At 40.9% G+C, this 21,533-nt stretch overlaps 2 long non-coding RNA genes across 2 annotated transcripts; one reads left to right on the plus strand and one right to left on the minus strand.

Moving 5' to 3' along the window:
- Nucleotides 1-8,009: 8,009 nt before the first annotated feature.
- On the plus strand, nt 8,010-10,328 carry LOC125554434 (uncharacterized). Its single transcript, XR_015607750.1, has 4 exons — nt 8,010-8,944; nt 9,392-9,469; nt 9,826-9,901; nt 10,000-10,328. It is a non-coding gene; the product is annotated as an uncharacterized LOC125554434 (long non-coding RNA).
- Nucleotides 10,329-11,134: 806 nt separating this feature from the next.
- On the minus strand, nt 11,135-12,753 carry LOC147966406 (uncharacterized). The gene is made up of 4 exons (XR_015607751.1): nt 12,528-12,753; nt 12,275-12,383; nt 11,449-12,107; nt 11,135-11,377 (listed from the first exon to the last, which is right to left on the minus strand). It is a non-coding gene; the product is annotated as an uncharacterized LOC147966406 (long non-coding RNA).
- Between the last annotated feature and the right edge of the window lie 8,780 nt (nt 12,754-21,533).

A 21,533-nucleotide genomic window follows, 5' to 3' on the forward strand; every position in this document is an offset into this window, starting at 1 on the left:
AGTGTCTAACCCACGTTAACCCTTTTACCCGCATCTATCTATTTTCTTCAAAAAATTGACCAATTGGCAAACCAATCATACTATCCTTGCTCTTGTGTTTCAGAAATCTAGCCGTGATGTTTATCCTTGATTTTTCACTTATCTCAAGTCCAGAAATCATTTTGTATGGCACTATAACTTCATTTACCCACTCTCATTCTTATCATACACCTCGATACACACACGTGATTTACCGCAGTTACCTTCTCCACATTCTAGGCTGACCAATTGATATATGTTAAACATGGAAGGATTGTGTCCTTGGTACTGAATGCCACCTACAAACACATACATTGTTCTGTTCACATCATTCTCCATTGTGAAAACACAGAGCCAGTTGGTACATAAATACTAGTATATTCACCTTGGCTCCTTGTTTCCTGCAGCTCTATCCATAACTAATCAATTGTATGTCACATCTCTTACCTTTTGTAACCATTCACGTTATCCTCTTGTCATAGGTATTGTCTCTCGGCATTTTGCCTCCTATTCTCATAGTGCTCATCCATGAGCATTGAAGTCATGCACCCCTTTCAGTTTCTTTTGTTCCTCTATTTACCTAATATATTCCATAACAAGAGAATGTTTCAAATGTGAAATGTCCAAGGTCAACTAGAAATGTTAATGGCTTCCATACAACAGAAATAGGACTACTTATGCATGCTAGATCAGTAGGGATGGAAACACGTGGAGGAAAGGGATGCATTTGTCGTATAGTGGATGGCTGGTCTGGTCCTTATCAACTCCATGGGTTCTAAGTTCTAACACGGTTCTTTACATGATGTTTTTCTTCTAAGTGCCAAAATGAAGTTTAATGTATTTGTTTGGGTGCTTATTATTGAAAGTTTTGATGCATGAAATATGCTGAAGCGGAGACAATTTAATATTGCTGGTAAATATTATTCTTGCCTCCTGTGTACTACTAATGCTGAAGAGTGAAGACACCAGTGTGAACGCATAGTTTCGATTGGCCCTTTAGCATTGCTTGTTGGACACGCCTTCAAATCTAGTGGACTCTGGAAGCCACGCGCATTGCTTCGTTGCAAAGCTAATCAAAGTGGGCATTTGGTGGTAACTTTTTTTAAAATCTTAATTATCATAGCTTGGAATTTGGATGGAACGCTATAATTGCACTCTTGAGGTCACTTGTTGCATCTTGTAGAGTTCATCACTAGCAAAAAGAACTTGTCAACACATCATGGAAATAGCTCCAAATCTCAAACCTACATGCTGAAGGAGGCCGGGTCAGTGGCATGACGTAGAGTAAGAGGGCACGGGAAGCAGAGGCGTGTAGAGAAACTCCTGTGGGAATGGAGGAGGGTCTGAAGAATGGAGAACAAATTTTTTTAAAGACCCGGTTTTGCCGGCTTCATTGATTTAGGAGAAAGCAACAGGAAATACAGTGAGGATCAAGTGATCATGAGCACAGAAGATGTGCAAAAAGGAGAGAAAAACTATAAAAGAAATAGAAAGCTCACTAAGAGGTCATGGCATGCGCAAAAGGACGGGTCGACTCGGGCAACCCAAGTCAGAACACCCAAGTAATAACACAACCGGGAAACCAACCTACAAACTTACCTCCCAAAGGTTGGTTTGGCTTATGTTTTAGTTTCCATTTGGTCATTCACGTCTGATCATTTATATTGTGTCCGTGTGTATTATTTTTCTTGCTAATGGCCTTTGAGGATGATTTATATAGAACAAACATGTGTTAACGTGCTGCCCATAGTGTTGCTTAACTTCCTGGCTTCAGTTTCAAATTGGGAAACAGGTCATCTAATGGATATAGAATATGGAGCAAATAAAAGGCTTGCACACTTTTGCTTCTTATTTGGTTCTTGTTGGCTGAATGCAACTAAAATTTACATGAAAATGTGACAAAACTAAACCACAACTCATCTATGTGATCATTCCAACTGACAATAAATCAAAACGGGAAATTAATTTGGCCAAACCCTAAACTATTTCCCTCTTTTTATAAAGTCATAAATCCAAAGTTTTATAAAATAATAAAACATTTCATATAATTTTTTATTTAAGATTCTTTTTAACACAGTCAAATATTATAATATAACTTCTCTCACATAAAAATAGATATCTATAATTTTTTGAGAACTTCAATTTATAACTTTTTAAAATCCATGAAAACCATGATAATATTATCACAGTGAACGGACCAGTAGCCTAGTGGTTGCATTGACATTAGTAGCACCCCAGGTCCTGGGTTCGACTCCCAATGGGAGCAGATATTAAACAGGCATGGGAAAAAAATTCCGGAATAAATGACCATAGAGGCTCATGTCTTCATGTCATCTATTCTCGACAGCTCACTATCCCTTAAAAAAGAATCTCCATCAATCACCGTTTAGATCAGGAGTATAACCATGCCCTACCTCCTGTCGTCATCCTACCTAACATGCTCCTCAGCCAACATCCACCGCCGCCGCTCGCGATGTCTCATTGGAACCGCCTCCATGTACTCTCATGTGTTGCAGCTCCTTCTCCCTCCCGTTACAGGTCGCTTGCTCTCCTGCTAGCATCTAGCTTCTATGGTATTCAAGTTGTTGCCGTCCCCAATGTGAAGCTCAAACAATCATCAGTCCAAGCGTAACAAACATGCTCACATGTTGCCTCACAAATAGAGAAGTTCATTATGATGTGTAACTATGCTTTAGTTTGTTTAAACTTTTCAGGTTTGTTGATACGAAACATTAGAGAGCATGGCGTCTGATGTTTATCATCGATGGATAATCTACACAAGATACTGCAGGGAAGTAGTTTATGGAAAAAGCTCAGAATCAACCCGTGGATTTTCTCTCCCGCATCCGCCGCCTCGCATAGGACGACGCGTGTTCCAGTGGGTCCGTGTACCGCTTCGCATGCTACCTTATTACTTTTTCTTGCCTTCTTCCTTTTTTCCCCAAAACCATTCAGCCTTTTGCATCATGCATGCAAGCAGAACAACGCCAGCCCATGCCCACCGGCCTGTGAGCAGACATGTCCACGGAAGAGTCTGGCGGACACCACAACCCGGCCATGTCCTTCCCCAACCCAGTCATGGGTGTTCATGGAGGTAGCATGCAAGCAGCATCTAACGGCTAGTGGGCGTCCATGAAGGTAGCTTGCAAGCAGCAGCTAGCGGGTACAAACAACAAGCACTCATGGAGTATCATGCATGCTCGCTAGCCGACGCGACCGGCGACGGGGATTGACAGTTGGAGGTGAATGACCTTGTGGTTGGGGGCGACGACGGCGAACAACAGCGATGCTCTCAGCAACGTCTATGTTTATGTAACTTCATTTTCATTGGGTTTCTTTTCCGCAACATCATTTGTATTGCAAAAGTTTTTTTCGCAACAACACCCATACTGCAGAAAAATAAAGACGAAAAAAATATTCTGGAACACATCAATGTTGCAAAAGTCCGTTCCGCAACAACATCCATGTTGCAGAAAATTGAAGCCAGAATTTTTTTTCTGCAAAGTCATTCTGTGTTGCAAAAGTTGATTTCGCAACAAGATCAATGTTGCAGGAATGTGAAGACGAAAAAAATTCTGCAACAACACTAATGTTGCAGAAGAGTTTGTGCAACATGTGCTCTGTTGCAAAGATGAGAAAGGGGTTGGACCGTTGGATAGTGCCAGATCTAATGGTTCCAGAGACGGTGGATCTTTTCAAATTATCCGCCGACGGACGCCTAGCCCCGTCCGTAGTTTATATCCAGCTGACCTGGCCATAGCAGGGAGATTTAAGTAATCATTCTGTGAACATTCAGTATATTATTGCACACTCTCTACACAAGCAAGATGCATGTTTTGTTCTCTTGATGTTTATAGTTATGGCCATAAATATGTTGTTGTCTTACTGCTCCATCTAAATCACGTGGCTCGATCAAATTGCCGAATTTCAGACTCCATGCTTTGTTTGTTACGGCACAATTTGTACTTACTTTAACGGATTTGCTATTTTACAGTCGAGTGTTTTGCAATTGGCCGTCATTCAAATCTATGTCCGTCCGTTCTCGCGCGGAGATTCGCACTGGGTCTTGTCTTCGGGTTGGTTTTATATTATCGAGCGCGGTTTTCTTCTCAACCCGTATCCGCCGTTCCGCCCCGCCCCGGCACTGTTGGTTTTTGTCTTTTTGAATTTAGGAGCGGGTATGGGAGGCTCTGTTTCGATAAGGCCGAGGGGAGAGAGCTCGAGCGGCGGAGCGGAGCAGGCGATTACTTGTGTTCATGGCGATTCCGTTCCTTCACCGCTGGATCTTGATTTCTCCTCCCTTTCTCTTCGATCTCCGGCTTCCGCGGTAGGTTGTTCTTGTCTCTCGCCCTGCCCCGTGGTCTGTGTGTTGTGGCTGTGTAGTTTCCAAATCTAGGTGTTCTTTTTGTTTCGATCCGTGGTGGTGTATGTTGCTGCCTTGTTGTAGGCCGCCGGTTGCTCCCCTTTCTGCTCGCCTGGTTTGTTCGAGGTCATAGGGGTGTAGGCGCAGGTAGGTGGGTGTTCTAGGTTGGTCGTCTTCCCCCGTGCTGACTTGTTTCCTCTTCTGTAGGTGTAGAGAGTAGGAGATTTCCTGAGATTTCTAGGTCATCTGTTGGTTGTGGTAGGCTAGTTCTGAGAGTGTTCTATGTCATCTGGTGCTTGTGGTCGTCTGATTTTGTTTCCTATGCTGTAGATGCAGGTGTAGCAGTCGCCTGATTTTCTGCGTGCATTTTATATCTGCTGTAGATGGCCTGGCCTGGGTTTCTGCTAGCTTGCGATGTAGATGTAGTGCTTATTTTTGTGTATCCTTCCTCTGAATTTGTTGGCTCCTGATGTGTTCAGTTGCCTGCTCATTTTTTGCTCTTGTCTTGAATCCCTCTTATATTGTTGTAGCCTTGTAGGTGTTTAGTTCCCGTGGTTTTGTCAGTCTTATATCATCTCTCTGAATTTGTATGTGCTAGCCCTGTAGTGCTGATGTAGTTTAGTGTTAGTCCACGTTGTAGTCCCCATGCTTTTTTTATTTGTAATTACAGTGTAACATACTCTACAATTATAGTGTAATTTAGCTCAGATTTTCAATGTAGTCCCCATGGTTCTTTCTTTGTAATTCCAGTGTAATATGCCCTAGAATTATAGTGTAATTTAGGTCCTTTTTTTAGTGTAGTCCTCATGGTTCTTTCTTTGTAATTCCAGTGTATTTTTTCCTGTAATTACAGTGCAATATACCATATTTACTGTGTAATCCCCATGCCAGTGTAATTCCTGTGCCTTTTTAGTGTAATTTGCCCTATTGAATTGCCCACTGTAATTCATGTGCTATTCCACTGTAATTACCCTATATGTACACTGTAATTTTACTGTAATTTGCCCAAATGGCCCGCTGTAATTCTTGTGCTTTTCCTCTGTATCCCATATTTATTCTGTAATTTATATTCAGTTTTTAGCCAGTGTAATTCTTATGCCTTTTTACTCTAGTTTTCCTATTTTACTGTGTAATTTGGCTCAAAATTTCACTGTATTTATAATGGTTTTTACACTGTATTTTTAGTGGTACTTTCAATATATTATGCCTGACGTACTTACACTGTATTTTTAGTGGTACTTTCAATATATTATGCCTGACGTACTTACACTGTATTTCTTCAGTTTTACGCTGTAATATGCCCAATTTTGCCTTGTAATTGCACTGATTTTTTGCACTATAATTTGTGTGGCATGCTCTGTAATTTTCCGCTCTCTTACAATGTTTTTTGTTCTGAGATTTAGATTGTACTTCAGCCACATTGCTCTGTAAAATTTTATTTATTTGTTTTGCTGTAAGATCAGTGTTTGTTGTTGTTGCTGCTGCTCTAGGATCAACATCTTCAGTCTCCTACTCTAAATTCATGTTCTCAAACAGGGCTTCTGCTGCTTCTTCTGCGGCTGTTGTATCTTGTTGATGCATTTCTTGCCATGTCTGCAGAGTAAGTTAATTTATTCTCTGTTATTTCTTTTCTTTTGCCCTTTGTATTTTTAATGGAGGGTCTTTCCGGTGTATTTCTGCTTCTTGTTGATGCATTTCTTGCCATGTCTGCAGAGTAACTTACAATTCTCTGCGGATATTGGTCTTTCCGGTGTATTTTAAATGTTCCTGGGTATTTCTAGCGTAGATTCTTTGGTGATTCCTACTGTATTTATTATGGCAGTATCGCTGTAGTTACTCTGTATTTTTAGTCTGTATTTACACTATAAGTTCAGATGCTTTTACATTGTAATTCCATGGTTTTTCTTGTGTAAGTCCATGTGTTTTTACATTGCCCAGGAAGTTACAGTGTAAATATAGGGGCACTTTACACTGTAATTCCTGGGTTATTTCACTGTAAACCCTGGATCATCAACATTCTTGCAGTGTAGATGTTCATTTTTAGAGTTTAATTTACACTGTATATTCTAGGCGATTTCCACTGTATTTTTTGTGCAGTTACACTGTAATTCGTAGGTATTTTACAGTGTAATCTGACAAGTTTTGGCCAGTTTAAATCTCTGGTACTTTTCAGTGTCAATTCTTGTGTTAATTTCTAGGGGATTTACACTGTAAGTCTTGATTTCTAGTGAATTTACACTGTAAGTCTTGGACTATTGCAATGTAATTGTTAGGCAGTTGCAGTGTAAGTTGGCAAGTTCTGCTAGTGTAAATCTTGGACTGTAATTTGTAGGTGTTCTTGGACTCTTTTGCACTGTAATTCTTGATAATTTTCAGTGTCATTTACTTTGTCAACACAGTGTGTAGGCTCTGATTTTTTTCTTTCTACTCTTTGCAGCCTTGTTTTCGTATTATACTTTAGAAATGAGTTCCTGTCATTTTTCTGAATGTTTCTATGCTATTAGGTGCACACATTCTTTTGTATTTTTCTGCATGCTTTCACTAATATGAGTCTGCAGTGTAATTTTCAGCTACCTCAGGATCATAGTGTAGGTTCTATGATTTTTTGCCACTGTATTTCTTCATTCTAGACTTCAAAGTTTCTGTAATTTCCAGAGTATCCTGTTTGTTTCTAATTTCTGTATCTAGTTTCTCTGATGCTTTTCTTTTTCAGATTTTCAATGTAAGAAGGTGAAGTGGGTGAAGGAGCTGAAGAATGTTGGTACAAGTAGAAGTGTTTCTGACCTGGTGATCTTCCTGGGATTTCCCCCAATGTTTGGCTGTTTGGTGGGTCGCAAGCTGATGGGCAGTTGTTCGCTATGGTCCAGGGTATTCGTGGTTCAGGTTTAGTTGAAACCGGGTGACGGTTTAGCCCGACACGTTTTTTAGAAATAGAAAGCATACAGTCGCCGGGTGGGGATTTTTGGACATACAAGTGTCCTCTGTTTATTTATTAGGAAATGTGAATGTTACCGAATTGAAAAACAGTCAAGTGCTAAATAGACCATCCAGGGTTCCTTTCTTGCAGCTTTTAATGCTATCTTAGTGCAGGGGCTGAAGTTGATTGAGAGACCTCGCCTATCTCATGTTTGTGCTCCTCCGTAATAGGTTTGCCTTCTCTGGGAAATTTAATTGTCTGGTGCTGACAGAGAGTGGTAAGATTTAATTACGTGCATATTAAATTTCCAAATTCCAGTTGTAGAAAGTTATCAGATCATTGATTTTTATTTGTATAAAATATATTCTCAACTACTCGACCAGCTGCTGAGATTTCTACTTTTGCTAATCGCCTTGGAGAAGTAGTGAAGGAAGGATGATGTCTATACATGTACTTCAATTACATGGCCGAGTGTTTTCTTCTGTTCCATGAGCCCCAAGTGTGCTTTATTTTGGTACAACTGTTACAGTAATTGGCGAATTTAGGGGCCGTCCATTCACTGCGATCAAACAGTGGAGAAATAGGAGTTACGAGGAGTTACAATATTAGAATTACATGAAATTACAAATACTTGTGGGACCATTACAAAATTATGATGGGGCTAATCAATTTCTAAAAGGGTAGATCCGTCCAATTTAGTGTGCAGCGCTGGAAGAAAAGGAAAAGAAAACCTAGCCCCGCACGCTTTTTCCCCGTTGTGTCGATCCCCTCTCCGCTCGCCTCCTCCTCTCCCGGGTCGCTGCACCGCCGGCTCAGCCGCGCTTCTCCTGCGTCTTATCCTCCCCGCTCCTCTCCTCACAGCTGAGTCCTCGACCAGATCGGCGTCCATCTTCAGCGGCGGCGGCATCTTCAGTGGAGGAGGCGGGTGGTCGTGGCGGGGGCATCTTCAGCGGCGTCGCCGGACGAGCTCCACGCGTGGGGGAGATATCTCCACGGGCCCGCGCAACCATGTCCCCTTGCTGACGTCGGCCTCACAAAGAAGAGGTCTAGTCCGCCCGTGCCGCCGAGGAGGGGGAGCAGCCGCGCCCGGAGTAGGTCGTCCCCAACGCCTGCATCTAGTCGTCGACCTTAACTATACTGCAGTCGCCGCTGCTGGTCGAGGTCGCCCAGTTGACACCGGCCCCGCCGGAGTGCAGCTCATCCTGCCCGAGGACATGATACGTACCGTCTCTTGCTCCCCCCTTCATCTCCCTCTGTTGATCTCATTGGCACTGCAGCGACAGTACAAATACGTGCTGAAACCATCTGTTTTCTACGTTACTAAACTATATGTGTGTTTCTTTTTGGTCCTCTACTAGTACCTACTAGTAGACACGCATAACAATTACTCTTCCTTTGTTCCCTGAATAATTTCCAAGGAAAGGGAGGGACGCCGGCGGGTGATTCCCCCCATTCTGCCAAGGCCAAGATGGGGCAGAAGATGTCATTGGCGCATCGAAGGCTCTCTTTGCTTGATGATATCATTAGCATCAGTAGGCACATCGCTGCTGCTGCTGCGGCGGCGGCGGCTGATGATGATGGTGGTGCTTTTGAGCTGATGGCAAGAACCTTCATGGAACCATCTAATCTCATATGTCTGCATTCAGGCACGTCTATTCTTCCAGGATTCAGAGTATCAAATGCATGTTCTCATACATCAACAAGAATAAATATAGGAGGCCGCTTTTATCAGTTAGTTAGTTAGTTGGTTGGTTGGTTGGTCGGTCGATGAATCGAGCATTGGGCGAAAGCTCAAGTACTGAGATTGTTATGAGGCAAATTCAGTACTCCTTTTTTTTTCAACCATTTCATTTGCCTTCTCTCTTTTCTTTCTGAATCTTCGGTCACGCTTACCTTGTGGAACCGTCAGACAAACTGAAAATGAACTGCTTATGTATTTTCTTATAGGGCTCATTAGTACTGCAGCAAGTAGTACAAGTACACAGCGACCGCATAGCATCCTCCATGTTATTAGACTATATTATCTATACATTTTTTTTCTTTACTAATTTTGAACTTCTCGTGACGCGATAATAAAAATTTGGCAATTGTAGGATGAGGAGTTCGCTGCTGATGTTCCTCAGAAAAATACAGGAATTTGTGACAGCAATGACGACTTCGTTCCATTGATAGTGAGTGTTCTATTGCTTTAGTTCTCTGCAAAACGGAAGTTGATAGTCATGTCTGAAACCTTGGTTTATTAAGCAAATCTGCAAAACCTGACTATTTTTCGCAAAACCTGACTATTCTGTCTGGCCACATTTATCTTTAGTATTCAGAACGCACCATCTTCTGAACTTGCATATTTAGTACGTAGTATGTATCAGCAGTCCACACATTAATTAACATGGAAAGGTTTCTCAGAATGGACTAGACATCTCTAATGGAAGTTGCGAATCGAGTCTGACACTTCGGTTTGTTAAGAAAATCTGCAATACCTGCCTATTGTAATTGTACCGTTTATCTTCAGTTTATCTTCTTCTCCTAGGGACAATGTTGATGCCATCAAAGCGAAATACATCATCGAGGCTGCTAACCACCCAACAGACCCCGAGGCCGACGAGGCAAGAACACCAACATTTTGCCACAAAACTAAGCTGCATTTGTTGACACATTTCACACATTGACTTATAGTAGAGAAATGTACATGTTCATGGTGCAGAGAAGGGCGTGCTGGTCCTAGCGGACATCATGGCCAACTCCGGCGGAGTGATGGTGAGGTACTTCGAGTGGGTGCAGAACATCCAGGTGTTCATGTGGGACGAGGAGAAGGTGAATCGGGAGCTCAAGACGTACATGACCCGAGCCTCAAACATAGTTCTGATTATTTAGGCAATGTATGTCGCCGTATAAAATGGACAGTAATTATGTACAGTATATCTTCGAAAACCAGAATTGACTCAATTTGGAAGAATGCCTACTTTATATGAATTTCATGCCCGCTTTGCACGCGTTGCTACAAGTGCATTATCATGCCTCAGCCATAATCATTCTGCACAAATATGGAAAGAAGTGTGGCCCCTATTTTAGTCATCTCTGTCATGTTCGCGTGCACAACCTATTTTGCCAATGAGCAAGTTTAGCATCTGTTTGTTCTTTGATGATCTTATGCTGCTTGCCTGGTTCTCATTGTTGTGCTAGTTGTCTAGTTAGTAAGCAAAACTCTGTTAGAGTAAAGCTAGATGGGACGTCTGTTTCCGTATTGTTATCCAATAGACTTAGACCTAGATTTATTAGTTGTAAATTTGTTTGCTCCATGTATCGCGTTAGTTTCGATGCAAAACACAAGCTATAATGTACCAACTCTTGTCTGACATGTCTATGTCAGTAAAAAATGGTACATGGTGTCAAATTGTTGTTTCACTGGATTACTAGGAGGGGCATTCTTCCTCGGGCGTCCACGTTTATGCTTTGGGGCACCGGATGTCTCTGGTTTGTTTGTAACATCAGGGTTGATGACAATCGTGACGTCGTCGTCTGCACCTTTTCGTTCCTATGGAATGCTGGCTTCGTACTCGTCCTTCTGTAGAGGAAATAGTGGTGCGTTACATTCAATCATGAAGGATAGGAACTACATGACATGAAATGCTAGTTGTGTAGAACTTACCGTTATAGGATTCTTGTATGATTTTTTCCGAAGCTTGTTGCAATCCGAATGCACCAAGCTTGAACATATTTTCCAGCTGAAAATATGTATTTTTGCCTGAATTAGATAGCGACACATAGGTTGGGATAGCGGTGAAGCATAGGTAGTGCATGATTGCAAATGTAATTTAGTGTTAGGCAGACCTGTGTGAAATCATCGGTAATTTTATCTCCGTCCCATGTCAACATGTATTTGAGTGTGTACGCCCCGCAGGAATAACTGTGATGTAAAGTTGAAGTTAAGTATTTTAGTGTACGCCCCGCAGGAATAGTCTTGGTCCAACTCCTTGTTTTGCACCACGGGTTTTGCACTAGGTGTTCCAGTAGAAGTCCGTGCTTTCCATGCGTCAAACCCAGGAGTTGATGGGAACTTGCCATTGCCTGGATCTTAATTCCTGTAACATGAAATGCATAGATGAAAACATAGGAAGTCATGGGTAAAACTGATGTTGTAGTATCCGCTTACCTGGAGTTCCTTTTTGAGGTCTCCAACTTCGTCCTCCAGCTTGGACAACCTAGGTTGAGTAGCAATTTTACCCCTTCATATAAATAATAGTAGAATGACAACTAGTGTTGTAGCGCTTACTTGGAGCAAAGCTAGATTTCCTTGTAGATTCACTTGATCAATATAGTTTAAAGTATTGATGGATGTCAACAAATGGTTCAGTGTGAAACATCCCCAGTTAAAATTGGGAATTCTTGCGACGTCTTGTACAAGGACGAAATATTTGGTGTCGACGTAATCTTGTACCGTCGGTGCTAATATAGTGCCAATAGCATACAAAACAAAGCGCCTGATGAAATGATCATTTGGAGTTTTGGAGGCTTTAATTTTCTTATCAAGGTCACTCAGCTTAAGTCTTCCGTCTATTTGATAAGCGCTTAACAGGTTTACAGCTCTTCCTATATATTTGGAAGGTCCATTAATTCATACACATCTGTTGGAGTTATAGGAATGTCCTTACCAGCAATGTGAATACTCTGCTTTTTGCTGATGTAGCTCTTGGCTAGTAGCACCAACATATAACGCCGGAGAGACACTGACTTCATCTGTGTTAGCCCTCCAAGACCAGTTTTAGTGCAAATGGCCTCTTAGTGCAGAACTATAGGAAGAGCTAGTCATTCCTGGAAAATATGCATAAAGATAGACTAGATCAATTTTCTCTACTATCGTTTATGCGAATATAATACGTGGTACGTACTGAATGATTCTGCCATTTGATATTTGCATAGAGTTTTGGATTATGTTGACCTCACTGTTGACTAACAGGTGTAAGATCAAGCGTTCTCACCATGAAGCGGATGAGTGGATGAAGAGGAAGCAGTACCGTTGTATCACACAGGCCGGGTGGGGTGGTTGCCGGCGGCTCTGTTCCAACATAATCATGTAGGAGCACGATGCTGTGGACGGAGCAAAATTCAGAGAAAAACCCATAAGATCTCATGATGGGTTCATGCGCGGAATAGGCGGAATCCATTATTTCGTTTTAAATCATCTCATCTGTTGCCTTAGTTCTAACTCATGACAAGAGCAGGCATTCTCACCTTAAATCCAACGTGTGGACTGACGTCGTGTTCCGCAGGTCAGATGGGCGGTCGCCGGCGGCTCCGTTCTCGTGGGTGACGACGGCGGCTCCGATACAGCCGGTGAACAGGGCGACGGCGTTTGATGGGACTGGCCTTGGAGGAGAAGGTCGCGTGTGGGACGGCGTCCAGAATATGAGTGGGGAATCGGCGTTCGAGCCGGCTAGGCCAGTTGGATCGGAGGCTGTTGCAGATAATGGGGGAGGTGGGAGCGGATTTTGGGAGGGCCGATAGATACGCGTGTGATAAATGTTAATCCATCTATGAGCCAAAAATTGGATGGCACGTATGTTTCTTTTGGCACGTATGTTTCTTTTTTCTTTAAGTATTTTTTTAAGTATCTGCCACGTCTATTTCTGGCCTGCGTGCAGGCTTAAGCGATCTCTTTGGCTCTTCACGTTTAGTACTACAGGTCCTTCGAATATACATCACTAACACCACAAGTCATCTGATACTACCAGTGCCACTTTTGAACCCGGGACCCCTTTTAGCACAAAAAATCATCCGGAAATGCTAACACCACGAGTCGTCCCCAATGAGTAAGACCGATTCTCATGACAACACTTGGCTATCACCAGTATGTGTATCTCGAACCAAAAACTATGTTCACATGGTGGCCAGCTGGGCGGTCCCACCAATAGCACTTCAGGTACTCCTCGTCTGGACCCCGACTACCGGTTGTTATCGGTGATTCGGACTTGGACTACGTAATGCTGAGTCCGAACGAGTAAGGCCGATAGTTGTGGGCCATCCACTACAAGTAGTACTATGACCATGGCTCTTCACGTCTAGTACTACTAGTCCTATGGATACATCACTAACACCACGAGTCATCTGATACTACCAGTATCACTGTTGATCCCTGGATCCCTTTTAGCGCAAAGGGTCATCCGGAGATGCTAACACCACGAGCCATCCCCAATGAGTAAGACCGATTCTCATGACAACAGTTGGCTATCACCAGTATGTGTATCCCAAACCAAAAACCATGTTCACATGGTGGCCAGCTGGGCGGTCCCACCAATAGCACTTCAAGTACTCCTCGTTTGGACCCCGACTGCCGGTAGTTAACGGTGATTCGGACTTGGACTACCATTAATGCTGAGTCCGAACGTGTAAGGCCGGTAGTTGTGGGCCATCCACTACAAGTAGTACTACGACCATGGCCCTTCACGTCTAGTACTACGGGTCCTCCGGATACATCACTAACAGCACGAGTCGTCTGATACTACCAGTACCACTGTTTGATCCCTGGATCCCTTTTAGCACAAAGGGTCATCCAGAAATGCTAACATCACGAGCCGTCCCCAACGAGTAAGGCCGATTCTCATGACAACACTTGGCTATCACCAGTATGTGTATCCCGAACCAAAAACTATGTTCACATGGTTGCCAGCTGGGCGGTCCCACCAATAGCACTTCAAGTACTCCTCGTGTGGACCCCGACTACCGGTTGTTATCGGTGATTTGGACTTGGACTACGTAATGCTAAGTCCGAACGAGTAAGGCCGATAGTTGTGGGCCATCCACTACAAGTAGTACTATGACCATGGCTCTTCACGTCTAGTACTACGGGTCCTCCGGATACATCACTAACACCACGAGTCATTTGATACTAACAGTACCACTATTGATCCCTGGACCCCTTTTAGCACAAAGGGTCATCCGGAGATGCTAACACCACGAGCCATCCCCAATGAGTAATACCGATTCTCATGAAAACAGTTGGCGATCACCAGTATGTGTATCCCGAACCAAAAACTATGTTCACATGGTGGCCAGCTGGGCGGTCCCACCAATAGCACTTCAAGTACTCCTCGTCTGGACCCCGACTATCGATAGTTAACGGTGATTCGGACTTGGACTACCATTATTGCTGAGTCCGAACGAGTAAGGCCGGTAGTTGTGGGCCATCCACTACAAGTAGTACTACGACCATGGCTCTTCACGTCTAGTACTACGGGTCCTCCGGATACATCACTAACACCACGAGTCGTCTGATACTACCAGTACCACTGTTTGATCCCTGGATCCCTTTTAGCACAAAGGGTCATCCGGAAATGCTAACATCACGAGCCGTCCCCAACGAGTAAGGCCGATTCTCATGACAACACTTGGCTATCACCAGTATGTGTATCCCGAACCAAAAACTATGTTCACATGGTTGCCAGCTGGGCGGTCCCACCAATAGCACTTCAAGTACTCCTCGTCATGAAATGTTGCATGCTTTAGAAGGGTTAAACAAATGTCATTTGTACATTGTCAAGAATTGTGCATTCTCAGATGATGCACAATTCTCATATGATAGCGACGATGACATGTATGAACAGGTTGGTTATATTGCCAAGTTCCTACATATTATACAAAAAATGGCCACATCATTTGCATGTTGATCTAAATACCTTTCGTATGCTTTTGGACAGGACATGTCTGAGGAAGATATATATTCGTGTGGGTACATGGATATCGGCGAGAGGAACATGGGCGAATATGGGTCATCGCCCGAAAGGAAGAAACTTGCAGATAACAATCCGAAGAAGGCATTGCTTTTCGGCAGCAGTGACGAGCCTCTTTTGTAGGCTTTTGGTTTTTCTACAATTTCAAGCTTTAGAGCTGAATTATTATCCCAAGTAGTGTTCATATTATTTCCGAACCAACAATCACTTCATTCAAGTGACAATTGTGAGACTATGTTTACAATAATAGGCTTTCAACTCTGAGTTGTTGCTCAATTTTTAGATGAAAGGTTCCTTTGATGCCCGCATACTAAATTCTGGCTTTTACTATTTTTGTATTGCATATGCTGCACCAGTCCAAACCAGTGTTATCTCACGCAACAGTCCATGCCACTGGTTGGTGATTTCTGATGCATGTTAGAATTATTTGCATCATTCAGAACCAGTAAGAATGATTAGCAACATGAGCTGAGCATCAGTCAAAAACAGCAAGAATGATTAATTAATCGATCAGTTTTACTAAATTCTTATACTTTTTTTAACTCTTCAGCATCTTCGTAATGTCAATTAATCCACCGTTTTACTTAGAATCTCACCACATTATGGATTGATGCAAATTTGCACAGGCACATTTCATGAAACAAGCAAAGAATATTACCTACCCTTCTCTGATTTGTTGTAAAAGAACTCTGAATTATAGGAGGGGGCTAATAGCGGCACACAAGCAGACACACACATGCATGTGTTCAATTACAACAACCGGAGAAATGACTACATACTCATGAAAGCCAAGAACTCATCGAACATCATCTTCAACCTCCCACATACTCATTAAATCTATGATGTTTTTTGTACAGACAAGCACACCCTGCCTACCATCAGTCTTCTCTGCCTTGGTGTTCAGTAATCTGACTATGCTAATTTGTCATGGAAAATTCAGTTTGCTGCCACATTGCATGGCAATTGAATGTCCAGCAATTGAGCAATCTGACTATGCGGTTGACAGTAATGGTACGCATTGGAAGTGGCTGTGGCAGGAGTGCTCTGCATAGAGCTGACCATATGTGTGTGCGTGAGTTTCGTTCTTCATCCTGGGCAACTCCAACATATGTTCAGCATTTCATTGATAATATATTTTGTCCCAAAACTGGACAGCCTGATAAGGTCTGAACAAAGAAAGTGTACACCATATTTTGAATTGATTAAATTTAGTGAACATAGCTTAACAAAATCTGAATATAACTGAACATAGTCTAGACATTTCAGAGCGTTGTACTGAATTCAGTTGGACATAGTCTGGAATGCAGCAAATAATTTTGTCGACAGGATACTAAATGTGAAAATGAATCACACAAACAGTTTAAAAATCACCTAGAATCTGCAGGTGTAGAACCATGCAAACTAAATCATGCTGCAACTTTGGACTCAAGTTAAAATTTCAGAATCTGCTATGGATCAAGGATTCCCAGATGCACTACGTAAGGTGGCCGGCTGCGCAAATACAGAGGGGAGGGAAAGGTCTTTGCTCGCCGGCGTTGATGGGCCTCGCCGGATGCTTGACGGAGGGAGGCGTTGCAGGGGGGGTGGGGGTGGGGGGCAAGGGAGACTTCGGCTGGCTGGCGTGCCACAGCGGATCCCCGGAACCCTGGTGGCAGGAGCAGATCGAAACCAGGGAGGCGGGCCGCTGGTGCTTGCCCTCGATCGGGGCCGCCGCGGGATCTCTCGATCGGAACGGCGAAAAGGGCGGCGGCGGCTATGCGACGAGAAACACAACGATGTGCGTGGGGGACGGGGGGCTAATCCTCCTGCAGAACGGATGGGAGGAACTTTTTTACCATTCTACCCTTTTGACCAAAAAATAATTCTTTAACTAATTTCCCAGATCTAACGGTCAGTAAAAATTGGAGGTGGAGTTACATGAAATTACGAGTTGTAACTCGCCAATCACCCTAAAAGAGCTCTTATTTTGGATGTGCTAATGGCATAACACAGTGGATATAAATCCTCTTCGTCTCCCTCCAAAAAATATGTCAGCTATCACACAATTTCACACCAAAATTATGGAATCTCTTCCGCGTCACAACTTCTTGATTTTTTTCCAACTCCACTCTTTTTTATGTGTTCTGTGTGCATGAGACTGGAATCAAGAAAACAAAAAATTTACTCAAACAAATTAATCAACCATTCTTGCAGTGGTGGGACAATTAAAGATCATTAGTCTCCAGTCACAATCTAGCATCGACTCAAGTTATGCTATTTTCTATCATCGCTAAATTAATGTGGCTTCTCTAATTGGCGATTGTTTGTAGGCAAGCCTTCTTAATTATGGTAATTGTTGTTCCCAGAGACCCGAGGTAAAATCAATCACTTTAGCAATATACAGTTTTAGTTTTCAATTATCTTATTTTAAATATAATTTGTTGTGTTGTTGCATGATCTTTCATCATAGTTACCTCCACCCTGTAGATTAAGATGTTCAGAAATCTAAGATAGCATTGTCGCTCAACGCTCCATGGCCTTGAGATGCTCCTAAGTGGAAGGTTTTTTTTTTCTGCTTCCAGACATGTTGAAGTTATGAATGTTTGATGGTAAAGTGGAACATATAGAAAAGAAAAGCTACGATGTGTTGTACTAAACCATTTATATTTTGTAACAGTCTGATTTTAGATAAACTATGATAGAATAAATAGCATTCAAAGTACTCATCAGTGCATGATCATGAGTTTCATATATGAACAGGCAACACAGTTACAGTTATAATTTTAGTTGATAAATATGTCCAGTTCCATGCTATTGGGCTGATGAGATATAATTGACGCACACTTAGCTAATATTTTTTCTGCAAATGTTTTCTGAATTATGTCTTAAATCTTTTACATTCCTAGGTTACTCTGTCGTTATATCTTGAGAGCTGTTTTACGACATGCCATACCTTGGTTCAAGATATGCACTACATTTTGCTAAGTGTTGCACAGTGACATATTGTTCAAATAGTTATATGGGTGAGTTATCAAAAGTAATTGTCTATTGAATCCATTTGCACGCTTGATGCCTAGATTAGTATCTTAGTTTGTCCAACATATTTCTTCTTTGCATGAACGAAAGAGCGATATAACGACTCGGTATAAATTAATTTCAAACATGGACATGGAAGTATATAGTTTAAATATTTTTGTATTAAAATACGACTATAAGTATTACATGTATCCATCTTTTGCTCATAAGTACAAGTATACAACTAATGATTCATTCAAACGCTTATTAGTTTTGCCTTAGACAGATACTGTTTCTTCAATGATGAATGCATGCAGAATTTACTACAATAAGAGACGGAGATTACTTGATTGGACTAATATACCTCTACTGAACCTACTTCAGGAACAGAACGACGGTGTTCCACATCCCCTTACGCATAGTTCAAGGACTGGTGCTCTGTTCCAGAATTTAAAACTAGAACATACATACAATATTGGAATCATTATTATTATTCCATGAAATCAACCAGTTAAGATTTTTTTCTTTGATTGGTCTTTCATTATATATATTCTTTGATACGTCACCTCTTACAATTATACTCTTAGTCTCATTGTTTATAGCTGAACGGTTGATTGAAAATAAATTTCAATTTTTGAGACAAACATGATTCATTATTTTCTATTCCCATAAATCATGTTTTTCTCTATCAAAATTTAAATTTAATCCGAATCCTATGGACTGGATGATTGATGTTACAAAATCAGGATGACAGGTTCATTATATTAATAACCAAATTTAAATGTTCAATCTCAAGTACAGTCATGGTTAGTGAAGGAACAAAAACAATACTGAAGAGTCGACATAATTAAATGATCAATCCATGATACACAAGAAATAGTGTGTCTAATGGTATTTTAGTAAAAACACATCAATATATCCTTATGTAAAATGATTCCTAGAAACCACACAAAGAAATTCTTCTAAAATATGAAAATGTTCTAATTCATGTTTATGTGGCAAATTTATACTATGTGCTCCCTTTGTTCCTAAATATATGACTTATATGTAGGACAGGAGGGAGTACATGTTTTCACACACTAGTCCGTGCTGGTGCACGGGTTTACGACTAGTTATATTAATAGCGTTAGAGTTTGGTTTCTAAATACATGCCTTTATGCATCTGCATTTGTAAATTAAGACAATGCAAACCATCCATATAAATTATTATGATATGATGATTCTCATTTTTAATTGGATGCTTACAAAATAATATTTAGTTGTACACTAACTCCCTAATCAAATAATGATAAGCGTTCAATTTCCCAACATACTATTGTCATGTTTAGATGGTCTCTTCATCTTGCTCCTGATCATGTCTTTCTAGGAATGGTTACCGACATCCCCCTTTGTCCTTGTGCTCTTGCTACACAATCATTCACACAATCCCAAATAAGTAATTCAAACTCTAATTTATCTTTCTCTTGTTGTAACTCGTAATAAATTCATGAAAAAATTTGTTTGCATTGCACACACACACAGTGCTAGTGAATTCTTAATGGATCATTTTTAAAATCAAAATCATTGCAATAAAAGATTAATAAAATTCACGTCTTCAAAGAAAATTATTATTGGCTCAATAATGACATTTTTTTCCGCGAGAAAGATTCTTTAAAAACCCGCCAAGTAAGAATTCGCAGAAGCATTGTAAAATATATATATTTGGTACTGCAACATTTACTCACTGATCCAGCATCACCCTTGGTAATCATATCAGAGGTATCATAACTAGACTAGATTACTATAAACATATGTCTATGGCCGAGTAGCTGAACGATATTTTACTGATATAAACATATGTAATGACCTTTTTTTACACCATATTAGTTCTTACATTCTGGACACATGCTCTAGCTATATATAATCATGTTGTCAAATTTTCACTATAATTTAAATACATAATTTTAGGGCATGTACAATGATTGATCCGATGTTTTTACCTTCTTTATTTCACACTACTAAGATAGGACAAAAAGGTTCTGCAATACATTGCCTCTTAGTATCATCTGAATTCAATAACCTCTTATATGTGTAAAATAATATGTGTTGCCCAAATGTATTGAAACAAGGTGGGATGAAAATATGGCATCTCATACCTTTCTTTTGAAATTTCCATCTCTTGGCCAACAAAAGCAAACATATTTTTATCTCTCTCTTACATGTCAGAATCATTCTAAGATTCGTTGCTAAGTAGAAGCATTGTACATTTCCTTGATGTGAATGGTTCTACATCACCACATTGCCTGCCAGATGCCCTAATGCCTCAGTTAAGAAACAATTAAAATAAAGTGACTGGGAAGAATATCACATATATATAGGGTAACGCTATTCTAAGCGTGAGTGTAGAATAGCTTATTCTACACCCCTAGTAACGCTATATACGAAATGTAGTAAAAGAATGTACCAAATTGTAGTAATTCTGAAAATATTTTTTTCACTATCCAAGTTTGTAATTTACTAATTTTCAGAAAAATTACTATATTTTATATACTATGTTACTAGATTTTGTATGTACCGTTACCGGGGTGTAGAATAAGCTATTCTACACTCACGCTTAGTTTAGCGTTACTATATATAGACTGATGCTCAGTTATTATAAATTTTATTGCACCAAATTTGTGCAACAGTAAATTATGCTTAATTAGTAAACCATGTTACAAACGCACATTTTCTTTACTGATACACATGATCCATTTAGTTTAATTTATTAAGAAGGAAATGCTCTATGTGGACCATCTAGTCGAAGTCGACCCAGAGTCCTAATCCATTGCAACACTTGTCTAGCTTCTCTTAGGCACATCGACTTTGAAAAATTCTACACCCGCTGCTTCCGGCACCAAAACTGCATGCAGCATCAGTACTCTGTCCTATGTTGTTGATGAGGTCTGTCGTGCACAATGCCTATTTTTTCTAATGAATGGACATAAAAGCCCGGAAATCATAGGTTGGATTATTATATATAGATAAACAGACAATGCAATAAAATGATGTTATAGTTGCTACTTGCCACACGTAGCTAGTTCGAACTGGGCCGTGTACATGTTGCAAGTCATGTTTGTCTGATGTTGCTGACGTACAAGAAGAATAGTGAGATGTGATGAACACCGTTTTATTTGCGAAGGAACGAACATCTTTTTATAGAATAGTGGGATATTACAAACCTCTGTTAGGCCACAAGTTATTCCCTGTATCTACTCTTATCCCTTTTAGCCACTCTGCTCCTTCCCAAGAAATTTCAATTTTGTATGAGCTACTGGGTATAATGCTTTGTATAAGATCGATTCACCTATGCCTCATACAATCTCGATTTTGCCAAACCTCTCTATTAGAATTAGTTATCTTTCTGTTTAGTTAATAGGATTTCTTGGTTAACAAGTTTTAAGATAGCAATTCTCAACAATCTGGATGTCAGATTTTGATTCATTATTATGGCTGTAGGTTTTGAAAGATTCAAACAATTCACAAAGTGTTGCTTCAT

The sequence above is a fragment of the Triticum urartu genome, chromosome 6A, assembly GCF_056163025.1.
Source record: "Triticum urartu cultivar PI428250 chromosome 6A, HENAU_Tu73, whole genome shotgun sequence".
NCBI lineage: Eukaryota > Viridiplantae > Streptophyta > Magnoliopsida > Poales > Poaceae > Triticum > Triticum urartu.